Genomic DNA, 17,036 nt, shown 5'->3' with positions numbered 1-17,036 from the left:
ATTTCTTAAGAATATTTTGGCATCAAAATATACAACACAACATTTATAAGGATACACAAATACATATTCAGTGAACTGGAAAGAAGATATCAAACACAATACTTAAACAAGGAAATTGTGACAAATAATTAACATGGACAACTATGGTAGGCCTCAGGTCAATCAATCATTGAGGCTCCAGTCCTGGATATAGACTGAACAAGTGGACTATCAGGTTACAATGAGCCTACTTGTTATCACCTACACAAGATACACAATAGATTTCATATTAAGTGCTGTGGCTAGGAATGACATGAGAACAGATCAAACATTTGCAAGTATATTGAGTTGATTCCTAGCGAGCCCTAATTATTTGGTATCTTGGAGGTAAGAACGTCGACGCGTTCCGAACCCAACAACATTTAGACGGGTTCTCCTCAGGACATGGACTGGGGGGTCGTTGTCACTGTGAAATAATTGAAAAAACGATATCAGTGAAGGGGCTAACTTATATAAACTCATCGCATGGACTCAACCACTCTAAAAATAAAAGTACCTTAATGGTGAGAGGTTCGCATCACTCCCTGTGGATAAATAGCGTAAAGGAGCTCAGTTAGAAGCGATACTCCACTGTCTCTGATGTGCTGCACTTATACATTATATAAGACTGAAACATACCTTAACAGTGTGCAAAGATTGCCACTGGAAAGGAGTGGTGCCGGCCCGTGTCAGTTGTTCATAGTGCAGATCTAAATAGTCTGGAGAAAGGATAGGGACCCCTTAGTATTGCTCGTGATTTAACTTAAATGCTGGGACGGTTGAGAAACTTGTAAATGTCCTACCTTTTTACGAGGCAGATTTGTCCTAACTGCATGCGTGGGGAGGCGGCAGCCGCCGCACGGGCTTGAAAGCTGTTGATATAAAGAGCGAGCGTTTAGGGAGACGTGATATTAAAACTTATCCGATATTGAATGTGTCCCTGCGGGGTGACTTACTTCTCTACAGAGTTACGAGACGCTACGGTCCGGCACACAACGAGTTCTGGAAGACGTCTTGTTGGCCCGGGGGGCGTGTCTACCTGTATTTGAACAGACTGCGGTCCTGGTGTGTTATGGGAAACGTAGTTTTCTTGCCACATCTTAGAAAATTAAGGTACAGATACGATGTGCAGCATGAGACACGTATTGAGGTGTGGAGGTATCTGTGGATTTATGCTATGATTATCTCAAAGTTGGTACACTCTGGTCACATGAGCTGCAGCAAGCGAAAGCAGACTAGCGTTGCAGACATCCAGATCAATATAGATTGCTAAATTCATTCAGATCATTCAATCCCGACATAGCAGTGTTGAATTTTAAAATGAGGTAGGCCTCTTTTTGTGCCAGTCGTACATCCGGGTCCCCGCCGGCACCCGCAATGTTTTTGATACTTGCCAAAATAGTCCATTTAAAATCATTGACCGAATGTTCTTTTTTCAGAAAGTGGGACACAAGAGGTGCTGTCAGTACTTTGTTGTTTATCCGAGATCTATGTTGGATTATGCGTTGGCGCACTTCTTGTGTTGTTTTGCCTATGTATACTTTCCCGCAGGGGCAAGTTAGGGCGTACACTGCGTATTTTGTTTTGCAGTTTGTGAAGTCCTCGTGACGCCAGTGTTTTGTGCCATCAGTGAAGTGAGTGCCTTCCATCGTCAAGTTGCACACCGAGCATGTTCCACACTTGTGGTGTCCTTTGACTGGGCCCATGTTGAAGAGGGTGCTCTGTGTTTCTCTTTTGGTTGCCGCCCTGGTAGAGGAAATCTGCTGTCCTATGCTGCGGTTTTTCTTTAGCGCAAACAAGGGTTTGCCGATCTCAGGAATGATTTCCTCGACCAGGTGCCAGTTGTTCCGGATGATTTTTTGTACCGGGGTCGTCTGGGGTCCAAATGTGGATACACATACCATCCGTTCCATTTGTGGTTTCACTTGCTTCTGAAGAAGATGTTCCCGAGGTGTCCATCTTGCCCTCTTCATGGAATGTTTCAGGAGCTTGGCTGGATACCCTCTCTCTTTCAGTTTGTTAGTGAGTGCTTCACCATGCGTGATAAAGTCTTCTTTTCTTGAGAAATTCCTTCTCACCCTAAGGAATTGTCCATAGGGGAGATTGTTCTTGAGACTCTTTGGGTGATAACTTTTGTAGTGCAAGGAATTGTTTTTATCAGTTTTTTTCTGGTACAGAGTCGACGTGAGACCTTCAGGTGTTGATTTGATTTTAAAGCAGACAGTGCATACACGCATTGTACTGAGGCAGATTGCAAGCGCTATCTATGAACGGCCCCGTTTTACATTTCTACCGATGCAGGCAGGGTGTTTTTTAGTGACTCTTCCTTGTTGTTGGTTAGACAGACCGTGAAAGCATGGCTGAGTGGCAAATTCGAGCCTCACTTCTGCCCTATTCGTCTATCGCCGCCATTTTAGGAATATTTAAGCCCCTTGCGAAGACACGTTTACTGCTGTGATACCGGGATGTGTAATAATCAGTCCTGAAGGCTATTGTCAATACTTCCCATACTGCAGTCCATGTGAGACCTTGATGGCATTAAATCTGCACAGCCGCCATGAACAAATCGACCGCAATGCTCGACAGCCGAGTCTCAGACCGCCATGTTGGTTAGGTTAGTTAAGTGCCGGTGCCTCGTGTGTGAACCAACGCTTTTGCTCTGCAGAACAGATGCGGGCATAATACGACTAGTATGGAGTGGGCACACAACCAATATGGAAAGTCTATGGCCAGTCTCTGAAAGTGTATCGCTTGAGGTCCGGAACCATAGTGGAACGCACACGGGGTCTTATTGCAGTATTATGCCGTTATGCGAACAAATTGTACTCACAGTCCGCTGCTCATGAGAAGACCATTCTGTCCCCTACACCACTCGCTGAGACTCCGCTTTTTCTCGGCTAACCAATGACCATACTGCTCTCAGCTCCGGTCGTCCTCTGTCCGAGCAGCCGCGCGGTGACTCTTACTCCGCTTCAGGCGCTGAGGCGCTCACAGAAAACAGCCGTAACTTTTCCCCGCGGTCACCTCCAGAGGAGTTTGTTGCTTCCGTATGTTCCCCTTACATTCCGACACTCGATTCTTGCAATTCTGCCGGAGTCGGAGTGGCAAAAGGTGTCCCAAATCTATAGGTAGACCTCTACCACGGGAGAAGGAACTCACAAGGTCGCCATTCCTCTTGGCGTCCAAACCACGCCCGTCGAGAGTTTCACATAATTTAAATAAGATGGTAATTTCTTTTAGCAATTGCAATCCATATCACATTTAATTGGAAGAGAGTAGCCCCTCCCACGAAACCACCATCATTTACACACCAGGTATCTCTAATGATAACCTATGGGAGAGATATTTCTTGCAATAGTGAAAAACAAAATTTGCAGAATTTCACTATCATGACATGTAAAACATAACAGTGCATGTCCTACTTTTAAAAATACATTGGCCCCTGCCCATGGGGCTACCGCGAGCCTACCTTAGCGGTGCCTTACATGAAGTAAAAGGAAAGGTTTGGGCCTGGCAAGTGTGGGCACTTTCCAGGCTGACATGGCAGTTTAAATCTGCACTCACAGACACTGCAATGGGAGGCCTGAGACGTGTTTACAGGGCTACTCATGTGGGTGGCACAATCAGTGCTACAGGCTCACTAGCAGCATTTGAATTACAGGCCCTGGGCACACACTATGCACTTTTCTAGGGTCTTACCTGTTAATCTAATATATGTCAATCATGGATAAACAATTACAACCACAATTTACTAGGGATAACTTGAACTCTAGCACAAATCAGCAGTGATAAGTGCCCTGAGTTCTAAAAACAGTACAAATTAAATGCAACACACAGTCAAAAACAGGAGGTCAGAAGCCCAAATGACAGGAGTAAAACACACCAAAGATGCTAGGTCTAACACCCATCCTCCTCCAAAAACTCATATGCAGCAGAGCAGGGGCTTGCTCACCCAGACCTGCCTCATTTTTTAGACTGTGCACAGCATCCTGCTTTGCTTTAAAACGTTTGTAGAAGGCAAAATAGCAAGTTTTTTTTTGTTTTGTTACAGAAAGTAAACAAGTTCATCGAAACCCTGTTCACCTTTTTTCCGAGGCAAGGGGTTGAAAGAGCAGTGCCAATGTTTGCAGGGAGCAAGCTAGGACCCTCAGTGACCCCTAAATAATAGCCATGGATTTCAATAGAATCAACCATAGGACTTTATAGATTTTTAGGCCCCCCATTAGAAAACTTTCTTAAACTTTCTCTGTAAACTAGACACTTCTGCCTTGCACTGAGAATTCCTGCCATGATTTCCTGCAGACACTGCTCATGATTCAGCTGCGTACTTTATTGAATTGTGCTGAACAAAACCTCATGTGGGTGTTTGAAACATGAGTAATGCTGCCAGGAGATATTATGCACTGAGCAACATTCTGGTCTTATATGCTTTTCAGAGTTATCCGCACACTGCCCTTTATCTTATCCTCTTCACTACCCCCTGGGGAACCATGCTTAAAAGGGTGGGCCTTGGCATTTAGTGAATATAGAGTTGAATGAGGTTCCAAAGTTTCCTGGGACAACAGGAAATACTTCTTACAATGATTGGCCATTTCTGCTTCCCTACCCCGGGATTGTCAGGCCTGAGAGAAGTGGTAGCATGCCGGCTATTGGACAAAAGAAGAAGTTCAATTATTGTATAATACAATAGTTCAGGGACAACAAAATTGTAATTTCGAAACTTAACTATCACAAGGCCAAGATGAATTGACTGTACAATCTGAGAGGTAATCTGTTTCTGAATTGAGAGTTCACGAAGATTTGCCAAGCTTTGGAGTTCTGTTTAAAGGTTTGAGATATACCTTGATAAGACTGTAGAATGGTCTAAGGCCTGCTTTGCATGCATGTTATGTTAGCATGGCTTATTAGAAGTTTAAATGCCATTTTACCTTTTGCTGCTTTTGCACACGACACTGCATAGCTGTTTTTGTAAGTTAGCCTTCACGAAGGTCTACACAGGAGAAAAGGTTTTGTTTTCGACATCTCTAGACTTACATCATGCCTCTAGTCTGCACAGTGAGTGCTGAAGCGGTCAAGGTTATCAAAACATGTAAGCTGTTTTTCAACATGTTCGAGTAACGCTTTCTAGACATAACAAATAGGCAGCTGTGAGACAACTAAGATTCAGGCGCCCTTATTATCACGCACTTGCCATGATTTCAGACACTTAGAATATTTCCATTTCCAGGGATGCAGAGAGCTTATGCAGATCCAGATGTAATTTACTCTTACTGAGCGGAAAGGTAAGGGGGTCCCCCAAGCAAGCCTAAGAGACCTTCTTTAGTTTATAATACATAGTTCCTATATAGGGAGGGTGTGAAAACTAGGCGCTATAGGACCTGTTTTAACCATCATTGTAATATGATTTCTCCTTTTGTATTTTATGAAATTGTAACAATGCTGACTATATTATTTTTAATCATATGTCTGCTTATGTTGGCTAAAATACTGCACATGAGATCACGTTGTTAAAATAAATATTTTAACCTTACCGTGTCTCTTATTTACTCCTGTTGTGGACTGGTATGAGAGTATAACAAAAGGGTGTTCTCACTTCCCACCATTCCTGAGATGGTCCTAAGTCGCATGTTCTAGGTTGTCTAATCCTTGGTTACTTTGCTACAGGAAGAAGAGCTAATGTGGCTTTAAAACCACTGCAGCCCTGGTGAGCGGGTGCTGCACACAAACTTTGAGGGGGCATTCTTACTTGTTGAGGAATCTTGTTGCCCTGAACCCTTGGTGCCTGTCCTGCCTTGTCTCCCTCCCGCCACCGCAGCTCGTCATCTCGCGCCCGCTATGCGGAGGGAAACCACAAGTCCCAGGCTCCCCAGCGCCCCAGCGCCGGAAGTGACAAATCGCCTTGTCCGCGCCAGGAGGCGCTTTAAAACCACTGCAGTCCCCCCATTGTGGCCCTCAGAGGCTCGAAGTGGCTGGGCTGGGCCAGCTCCCTATTGCTCCAGAGACTTGGACACGGCAACGGGAAATCGCTGTGTCTGCGCCAGGAGTTGCTTTGAAACTACTGCAGCCCCGGTGGTGTGGGTGCTGCACACAAACTTTGAGGGGGCATTCTTACTTGTTGAGCAATCTTGGAGCCCTGAACCCTTGGTGCCTGTCCTGCCTTGTCCCCCTCCCGCCGCCGCAGCTCGTCATCTCGCCGCTGCTGTGCGTAGGGAGACCATAAGTCCCAGGCTCTCCAACGCCCCAGCGCCGGAAGTGACAAATCGCCGTGTCCACGCCAGGAGGCGCTTTAAAACCACTGCAGCCCCGCTGGAGCGGGTGCTGCACACAAACTTTGAGGGGGCAATTTTACTCGTTGAGCAATCTTGGAGCCCTGAAACCTTGGTACCTGTCCTGCCTTGTCTCCCTCCCGCTGCCGCAGCTCATCATCTCGCGACCACTGTGCGGAGGGAGACCACAAGTCCCAGGCTCCCCAGCGCCCCAGCGCCGGAAGTGACAAATCGCCTTGTCCGCGCCAGGAGGCGCTTTAAAACCACTGCAGTCCCCCCATTGTGGCCCTCAGAGGCTCGAAGTGGCTGGGCTGGGCCAGCTCCCTATTGCTCCAGAGACTTGGACACGGCTACGGGAACTGTATTTAAGGTGTCAAAACTCCTTATTTTATTTGATTATTGTTGTATTCTAGTGGTAGATCGATAGAATTCTTAAGTTTTTATCGTGTTTCCAGGGTTCAATTATCGGGTTATCATAGGGCTAGTGCAAGCGTTGCATTTGTAAACATGCCCGACACATGTAAATTGTCTAAGCCAACCTCTTCTCATCGTATGACTAGATTTCAGGCTGCTGCAGTACAACCCCTCCCTAGCCTTACTGCTATAGACAACATGCTACAAAAGACTATTGGAGTGGTGGCCTCTGCAATCGAGAAAACAGAGAGGAGAATATCTATAACTTCTGCTATTCCCCCTCCCATGGTTGGCAGGAATTTTTCATCTGGTACCAATAACTCCCCTGATTTGAGCTCATCCATTGTGTGTTTGTTTGCTGAGCTACCCTGCGCACAAATTGCACAAGACGTGAGTGAAACCTCAGTAGCTTCTGAGTCCCCTCTGAAACCTATAGCCAAGAAAACGCACAAACCACGGCTGAGGCAGAAGAAGTGCAATTATATCAAATTAGCCAATCCATAGTGGAGACTGAGTTTACCAACACAGACCCCCCTTCTCATAATGCGGGGACCCCGGTTTGGGCCACACATCTTATATCTGACCTAGAGGCTCGTATTGAACAGATTGTCAGTTCCTACTGTAAACTACTAAACTCTAGACTTGACAAACTGTTCTCATTGATTAAGAATGCAGGGGGAGGGAGAACACAGCAGACTATGCCTGAAGGGAACCCTAACTCTACTGTCTCCATACCCTCCCTCGACCCTAATAATCTAGCAGGTGATAAAAATACTTTAGTTGCCCAGGCCCAAGGTAGTGTATTACCTACCCAGGATTCTGGGCTACCACTGATCAGGGATGGGGCAACAGTAATGGGGCCAAGCACCACACCAAGGGAAGTAATGGAACACAGTACAGCTCCAGTAAATAAACAATCAAGACCCAAAAGAGACAACTTGAAGGAGGGGTCCCAACCAGCTCTGCCCAATTTAGAACTTCCGGAAGAGTCATTACCTTATGTTGTGGTCCTGGCTGAAGTCTCCCCGTTAACTCAGGGGAAAAGTGAGAATTACACTGATTTAAAAACAAGTGTATCCAATGTCTTAACTTAAATAGGCCGATCCCCCCTAATGTCTCTAGTTAAATACTGGGTGTAAGAAGGGTGGATTGGATAGGGTTAGGACCCAAAACTATTGCGGGAAACTGCATAGGGATTAATTTCAGGAGCCCTAGGGCAGTGGAATACATCTGTAGTGGGCCGCCATTCCGGGCACCCATGCAAATTGTTCCTCTGCATTTATCATTCTTCTACCCAATTCACCATCGGAGAGATGGTAAAACTATTAGTGCTTTCCCAAGGGAGCGTAGGAGCACCATGCCTCCTAAATTTCGACACAGCTTACAGGTGATTCGACCATACTACCCTTCATTCTCCCACTTCGAACAGAGTAACAGGTAAATTGTGTTGGGGCAGGTCGATTGACGCTCGGAGTACCGGAGACCGCTACCCCAAATGAGTAGCGGCCAAGGTCTTCTAGGAAGGGAAGTGTTAGGAACTGATGTGAATACCTCCCCCACGGCCCAAACAAGATGTGACACAGAAAGTGTTGACTCTGGCCGAAGTGGGAGGACTCAGATCCCGGGTGATAGAACAGCAATCCCGGTAACAAACCGGAAGGTGATTCAGCTGCTCTCTTGGAACATTGCGGGGCTACATAAAAATGTGGATCTACCCGATTGGAACAACTTCATTGAGGAATTTGATATTTGCATGTTCCAAGAGACTTGGAGCTAGCTGCCCATATACAAATCTGTGTACTCTACTTTTTATACTCCTGCAACAACTTCAGGGAAGGTAGACCAGCGGGGGGCCTTCATGTCTGGATCAAGATAGCATTAAATTGGAAAACAACTGTCCATAAATAAGCCTCGGAGGATATATTACATCTCCAATCCAAGGGCAGGAGAAAGACAGTAGGATTGACCTATATAATGTTTATGCAAGGGGATCCCCGGGGGCCCAAATGTCAGATACAATATCTACTCTGGAGCTAGAATTAGCCAATAAACACCCCCTTTCTAAAATCATCGTAGGAGGTGACTTGAATTGCACCTTTGAACCTCTAAGTAAGGAAGATTGAATTTGAAACTTTCGAGCGCAGCAGCGTGCTCACAGCCACGATCGAGACCACCACCTGAGATTAATTCAGGTTGCGTGTTTTTAAACAGCAGTCCCGCTCCTGTTTGCCGACAGTAGCTTGCTCCTAGCAACAGAAGCGCAGCGCACTGTATTTTAATCATTATCACTGTATCTGATTTTAAAAGATATTTGCACTTAGTATTGAACCTCATTGTGTCACCATTTAATTTGCTGTATCACTCACCTAATTGTACCAGGCGTGTTCTACTTCTCCACCACCAAAAGTTTGGCAGTGTGGAGGGAACGAGCGCCACACCCGGAAGACTCCCCCCTCCACTTCCGGTGTGCCACCACCTCCTGCAAGGTTAGCTGTGTAGCTCTCCGCCTCCCCCCGGTACATATGGCGATGCACCCAGTCAAGCACAGCGGACATGCGCAGCAGGCGCGCCGTCAGCACGCCGGATTCGCGCCAGAGTCATGCCCGTCCGCGCCTGGGCCGTGCCGCGTGCCAATCCCCCCTGGCCCAAACTCTCCCCACCATATCTACAGCTCCGCACAATTACATGCACACAGACCCTCTCTACTGCTACTACACACTCCCCCTCAATTCTTTCTTTAAGAACACATTTGTGGACCATCCATCTCTAAACTCTGCACACGTCCCCCCCAAACAAAGAGTATCTAAACCACTACAGGCGGCTCTCATAAATGCACTCTCCCTCCCAAAACACCATCCTGACATTTTGGAACTTATTTCAGCACACTCTCTGGACATACTGTTTGTCACAGAGACGTGAGGAGACGCGGCAGCTGACCCTGACTTCACGGCGGCTCTTCCACCTGGCTTCTGTGTCAATCGGTTAGACAGACCAAAAACAAAAGGGACGGCTTGGCCATCATGTACAGAGAACACCTCCGTACTAATACCTCCCCCCTCCCCAACATGGAATGCGAAGCACTCTTGTTCACCCTCTCTGGCAACAAGTCACTCACTGGGATTTTAGTCTACCCGCCTCCAGGTTCTCGCCCCAAATTCCTAGCTAACATCAACAGCCTCTTAGAGAATGCTGCTGGGAAATCTAATTTCACTATTCTAGGCGACTTTAATTTCCACCTAGAGGCCAAAACTGACACCGACACGACCTTACTCCTGGAAGACATGGCAGCCGCAGGACTTATCCAACTAGTCGTGGCGCCCACGCATACTGCAGGGCACACCCTTCACGGGATAATTAGTAACAACACAGACATTGCCATTCCTCACAATTGCCCCTCACCTGGACCGACCACTCAGCGGTACTGTTCCACATTAATTTTAAATCACCCACGGTCCCTCCATCCAAACCCGTGGCACCAGTCATGCCCAGGAACTGGAGAAACATTAATATTCCCGAACTAGCGGCTACTCTTGCAACTGCATTAGACTCTTCTGACACCGATCCAGTCACATCCTCCAGTAACTATCTTACGCACCTTAAATACTGCAATAAATTATCAGGCACCACTGATAACAACCTATCCAAACCGTACCTCCCCGTCAGCACCTTGGTTCTCCAAAAACCTGCGCCTGCAGAGACAATTCTGCAGGAATTTAGAAAGAAACTGGCGCAAACATTACAACCCCACAGACCAAATCACATACAAAAACGTGCTTACTAAATACAAGCAGCAGCTAGCCACTGAGAAAAGCAGTTATTATGTTACCCAGATCACCTCAGCAGAAACTTCCACCAGAAAGCTCTTTCAGGTGGTCAACCATCTGGCCAACCCTCCCGCCCCACCTGAAAACACCTCACAAGAACTTTGCAATTCCCTGGCAGACTTTTTTACTGATAAAGTCACCGCCATATTCTCTGCATTCACCCCTCAAACCATACCCATGGTAAACACTTCTGTCTCTACCCCTTCCTCCATCACCCGATCTTTTCCACTTTTCCAGCCTGTCACACTTGAACAAATCTCCCATCTTATTACAACCACCAAATCAGGCTCACCACTAGACCCATGCCCTCCCTCCATCCTCAACCTCATTCCGGAGCAATCTCACCAGCCTTAGCTAACATATGCAATAACATGTTCCAAACAGGTATCTACCCAGCAGTGTGGAAAAAAGCAATTATCAGACCCCTTTTAAAAAAACCTTCCCTTGACCCCACTGATCTGGCTAGTTACAGACCTATTGCCTGCCTACCCTTCCCAGCTAAAATCTTCGAGAACCTCATGAACCAACAATTATCACACTACATTCACACCCACAACCTTCTGGACGATACACAATTTGGCTTTAGGAAAGGCCACGGAACTGAGACGGCACTCATCAAGGCAGCGGATGAGATAAGACACACCATGGACAAGGGAGGAGCGGCAGTCCTGGTGTTGCTGGACTTATCCGCGGCCTTCGACACGGTCAACCACAACATCCTAATCGACTGTGTTGCAGCCATGGGTGTGGTACATAAAGCTAAGGATCTCATTGCCTCATTCCTACACAACCGTTCCCACAATGTCAAACTAGGTTCCTTTCTATCACTTCCCCTCTCCCTTCCCTGCGGTGTACCACAGGGCTCCACGCTAAGTCCGACCCTCTTTAACATCTACGTGTCGGACTTGGCGAGGGTGATTAAGGAACATGGCATCAGCCTCACTACCTATGCTGATGACACTCAGTTAGTCCTTTCAATACACCAGGACGGAGACAGGGTGGCCGCCAACTTCCAAGAGGGAATGTTGGCCATCAGTTCCTGGATGGCGGCCAACTGTCTCAAACTGAATTCCAACAAGACTGAGGACATGACCTTTGGTAAACTTGAGCCCTGTTGGTCCCCTCAGTGGTGGCCAAATGATTTAGGCACTCCTCCCACACCTGTCACTAAAGTGAGAAACCTCGGAGTCATCTTTGATGATCGGCTTCTTTTTAACCATCATGTTAATAATGTTGTCTCGGCCTCTTTCTTCACTCTGAGGAAAATTAAAAAGCTCCTACCCTTCATCCCAACCTCAACTGCAAAGACCCTAATCACTTCCCTGGTATTTTCAAAAACCGACTACTGTAACTCCCTACTCCTCAACGCCCAGGAAAAGGTGCTCAAAAAACTTCAGTTGGTACAGAACGCCTCAGCCTGGCTTCTGCTTAACATCCCTAAACACAATTCCATCTCCCACTCCATTCGCAAACTCCACTGGCTCCCTGTGAGGTGCTGCATTAAGTTCAAGGCCCTCTGCATAGCATATAAGGCCATTAACAACTCTGGTCCTCTGTTCCTGAAACACGCCTTTAGACCTTTAGAAGCATCTAGAACACTCCGTTCCTCATCAGCCCACCTCCTCAACGTGCCACGAACAAATAAGGTCACTTGGGGTGACATAAGCTTCACAGTTGCCACTGCCAAACTGTGGAACTCACTCCCCCTCAGTATCAAGACATGCCCTACACTGCTCAGCTTCAGAAAACAACTCAAAACGTGTCTGTTTGCATAATAATTGCCTTGCCTGTTGAGTTTGATCATCAAAGCGCCAAGACACCCCTGGATATTTGCGCGCTGTAAAAATCGCAAAAATAAATAAATAAATAAATAAATAAGATATTCTGGGGACAGAGGAGGAAGACTCTAAATTCTGCATTCTACCTCTGACGTTAGAACCTATTAAAAAATGGTCGTCAAGGGCAATCCCGATTAATGCCCTGACTCTGAAATACAACCTGAGAGTACTTAATGGCAGGACAAGCTCAGATCCAGACGGGGCAAATACATTTAACAGGCTAAATGGTCCATCAAGAATAGACTACATCCTATTGGACATAAGGCTCTGGCGCGATCTAATTGATATGGTTATAAACTCCTCCCAGGACAGTGATCACAACCCCTTGTGTATGAAGATAAGGTGGGGTCCTAAAAATGAAGCTAGTAGTAAAGCGCCTCTAATGCAATCAAAGGAGCTATCACCTTTTAACGCCAACTGCAGACTGAAATGGAATAGGGTCTAATTCCAGGAAGAGAATTTGAGTAAGATCAGGGAGCACTTAATAGTGACGACCTTAGACTTAGAGCATCTGGCAGTCGATCTAGAAAACCTCTGGGCCCTTTCCTTCTCGTCCGTCTATAAGAAAGTAATCGAGAAGGTGGGCCAATATTTTACTATTCACGGTAGCAGTCAGAATCATGCCCAGATAAAATCTAGTACTCAGCCCAATGCTCCACAAAAAGGAAGGTGCTTACCGCATCCTTGCTCGTAAAGAATCCTTCACTAGTTAGAGCGGCTAGGAAGGACTATGCTAGGTCCCTAGTGCAGGCTTAGCGTGACTGGGAAGAACAACACTGGCAGGATCTTAAATCCGCATCCCAGATGAAGAGCCCTTCCTTATTCTGGAACTCAATAAACAAAGCTAGGAGAGGGGGAGCTGAGCCTATCATGAACCACATCACTGAACATCAACGGTACTCTCATTTTTATGAGTTAGGTGGGCCCAATGGATCAGATCTTCTGATTTTGTACCATCTACTGGAAGACCGTGACGATTGGGAAGGGCAGCCTGTACATGGCATTTATAGACCTTAAAACAGCTTTCGATTGACTGCCACGCCCTAAGTTATGGAGGGTATTACAAAAATGGGTTTCCCCCTGCTTTCCTGGAATTTATTGTGAAATTACACGAGGGGAAGTACGCAAGGGCCAGATGGGGCTCTCAGGGTCAGCTCACAGAAAGGGTGCCTGTGTTGAGAGGAGTACGCCAGGGATGTGTAATGGCGCCGACCTTGTTCTCCCTCTACGTGAATGGGGTGGTGGACCATTTGAGGTAGGACCCTGCCGACGCCCCATCCCTGGCGGGGGAAAAAAACCCCACCCTGCTCTTTGCGGATGACACCCTTTTGATTTTGAAAACCCCATCTGGCCTTCAAAAGCTGTTAGATCGCTTTGCACCTTCTGCGAGGATAGAGGTCTTACTATTAATACCTCTAAGACAAAGCTTATGGCTTTCTCTCCTCGCAAGAGATTTATGAATAATGTCTCCCTTAATGGTACCCCATTAGAGTTGGTAGACTCATTCGACTATTTGGGGGTAAGGGTCAATTTTCGGATGAACTGGAAGGACCACCTAACCAAATTGCTTTTAAACCATAAGCGTGTCTCTGGAGTGATCCTTCGGGAGCAGTGAGAGTCGACAAGTAAACCTGTAGCCCCGGCCCTCTCAATGTATGAAGGCCAAGCATTGCCTTCGGCACTGTATGGTGTTGAGATGTGGGGGTTCGAGAACATACTGACTTAGTGAAATCTGACAATAAATTCCTGCGTGATCTGGTGTCCCTTCCCTCTTCTACCCCGTTAAAACCATTACGTCAAGATATGGGTAGGCGATCCCTAGCAGACGTAGTTTGTCTGCGCCCGCTACTTTATTGGGTTCGTCTGAGGCGGACCCCAGAGCTTTCAAACTATGCAGCCGCCCTGGACGAAATAATCTCACTCAGTGCGGGTAACAAGATCAAGTGGCTTAATAGCCTCAGACAGCTGGTTCTAAAACTAGGTCTGAATCACACATGGGCCACCCAAACACCACCCTCAAAGGATGTAATAAAGAAACTTTATTGGGGTTGGGTCCAGGAGGAGGGTTTACGCAGATACACCGGGGGTACCTTAACAGAGTGGTTCTTAGAGCTTAAGCCTGTTAGGAAACTTGAACCGTTCCTCGACTATATACAAAAACCCCTAGACAGAGCACTTAAAACTCAGGGTTGGGACTCTGCCGGTGAAGGATTTCACGGCAGGCTGAAATGTTTCAAGCTCTCCAGATAAATCCTGCCCCGGGTGTGCTGCCCTGAAGCAGTCCGTGGCCCACCTCCTTTTTGCTTGCCCAGCATATAGGGGAGCAAGAAAGATTTGGTTAAAGCTGATATGTAGGGAGTTGGGCCTTAGATGTCACAAGATGACCATGAGGGTGCTCGTTACGGACCCCTCATTGTTAGTCTTGGTCTTCGCTGTGGCAAAATTTCTGAGCAGCTCATGGTTGACTCGCTTGCGTAGGTTAAAACAATTGTCCGAAACTGAAGATCATTTATGCACTTTATTTGTGATCCTTTTTGAAGATTTATGCTGCTGGGTTTTTATGTTGTAATGTGCATATAGTACTTTTTAATATTGAGTGTATTTTACTTTTTTTAATCGGATTGTTGTATGGACTGATGAATTGCAAGGTTGTAAGATTGTCTACTTTTATGATAAATATTTTATCGAATAAAGTATTACTACTACTACTACTACTGCTAATGTGACACTAATGCTGGCTGGTTGGGGATTTTCTAGGTTCTGAGGTGAGGTTCGGGTACACCACAATTCATTGATGTCCTAGGTCTCTGTGCATAGTTCTGTGTATGAGCAGGATCCTTGCAACATGGCGCCAATGTAGTGGTCTTATTGTGAGACTCTTGAGTAGTGCTTGTATCAGTCCACGACCCCCTCACTATTGTTTCCAGTTGACAGTAGTGGCGGATAAAACCTACCTATAGTTACATAGGTCTTTTCAAGCTTGAAAAAATATATTTTTTTTAATTGAATTACTACCCAGTTGTGCCTTTTTATATTGCATTGTACTAATCCTTCATAGTGTCAATATGGCTGCGGTTGATTTCGAGGTTCACAGCCGCTTGGCTGTGCGAAATCATTTGCAGGATTTCCTAGTCTCTTTGAAAAGACAGGCAGTGGTTTTTGTTGTATCTGCTGACCTGGCGTACACGTTTGAGCTATTTTACTCCTGGGTCACATATCCTGCGGTTGATGCTGGTAATGGTGTATTTCACTCTTACATTTCGAATGCCGTACCTACAGTGTACACTCCACATAGGACACAGGAAGTTCTGATTTCTGCTTGGCAGCATGCCGTTTGGTTTAATGGTGCCTCCCACACGTAATAACGGTGGTCAGAGAAGGACCGTTGTCAATTCCAGGCGCTACTGGGCCTGTTTTAGCTGCTTACACCCCGCATCCTAATGCACAGCGGTTGACAGCTCCTGAATTAAGACCCTTTTATGCCTCAGCAGTGTCAGTAATAAGGAGTCTGGTTCATTACATTTCCCGCAACCTCCCGGGTGGGGCCCCGGGTGGCGCGGCGCATCCAGTTGGGCCGAACGGGCTGAAGCTTAGTCCTGTTATGGTTAATGCGATTATGCCCAAGTGTCCTCAAGATAACGATGAAATGCCTTTTTGGCTTGCCGAGAAATTTGACCAACTGGAGGCAGTGTTCCCGAATACCTCTCCTGTGGAGAAGCACAGGATCCTTACTATTAGTTTGCAGAAAGACTTAGTGCCAGACGTAAATGACTGTACCATTTGGGAAGTGATCTTTGCAGCAGTCTATACTAGGTTCTTCGGCACCCCATCAATGGCTGTTCTGCCCTCCGTCATTAAGCGTGTCCAGGATGAACACGGACCGGTGGCAGCTGTTGAATTGGGTATGCGACTCATGGGAGCGTTTGACATGATACACGATCCTGTCCTTGCAAATGTTAAGGGGGATGCAGTAAGTTTCCAGGTGTCTAATGCTTTGCGCGATATTCCCGAGGCCAAGAAACCCTGTCAGTTTCCAAGAATTATTACTGAGACTTAATAGACCGTTGGCCATAATAGTTTGGGTGTCAAGCCTTTTGCTAAAAAACAAACACAGCAGCAAACTCAGCAGGTGTCATCTGATGAAGATGACCGCCAGAAAGTTCTGAAACAGAATTGGGGTAAGACTAAAAAACAGGGGAACTAGCAACAGAAACAGGGGTCCCGTCCTGCTTCACCTACACCTGACTCTACTGAGTGTACATATGAGTTACGCGACCACCCTATGATTAAGTCTCCTGATAGATTTCAGGTCCCTGAACAACGTTCTCCTCGCTCTTTGCAGGTAACATCGGTATCAGCCACCGGTGGATGAGGCGGCGGCAGAGAACGTGGTGCCCCCACAGAGCCGTGAGCAGCTCCAGAAGGCTGACAGAAAAGGCAAGCAGGATGAGTCACTGCGTCAAAGGCCCCAGTTTCAGAAGAAGAAAGTTGATGCAGTAACAGCGAGATATGCCACAGATAGTGAGAACACAGCTTTGGAATCTGACATGGGCGCTGACACTCTTGGACAGCGTGGCAGAGATTACCATAATTCAAAAGGGCTTGCATCCACTACTGAAGGTGACAGCGACTGACACCTTTGTTGTAGTTGAGACAGCTGACACTAGAGTGCCTCC

Source organism: Lissotriton vulgaris, chromosome 8, assembly GCF_964263255.1.
Source record: "Lissotriton vulgaris chromosome 8, aLisVul1.2, whole genome shotgun sequence".
NCBI classification, from domain to species: domain Eukaryota; kingdom Metazoa; phylum Chordata; class Amphibia; order Caudata; family Salamandridae; genus Lissotriton; species Lissotriton vulgaris.
Note: the sequence above shows the minus strand (reverse complement) of the source record.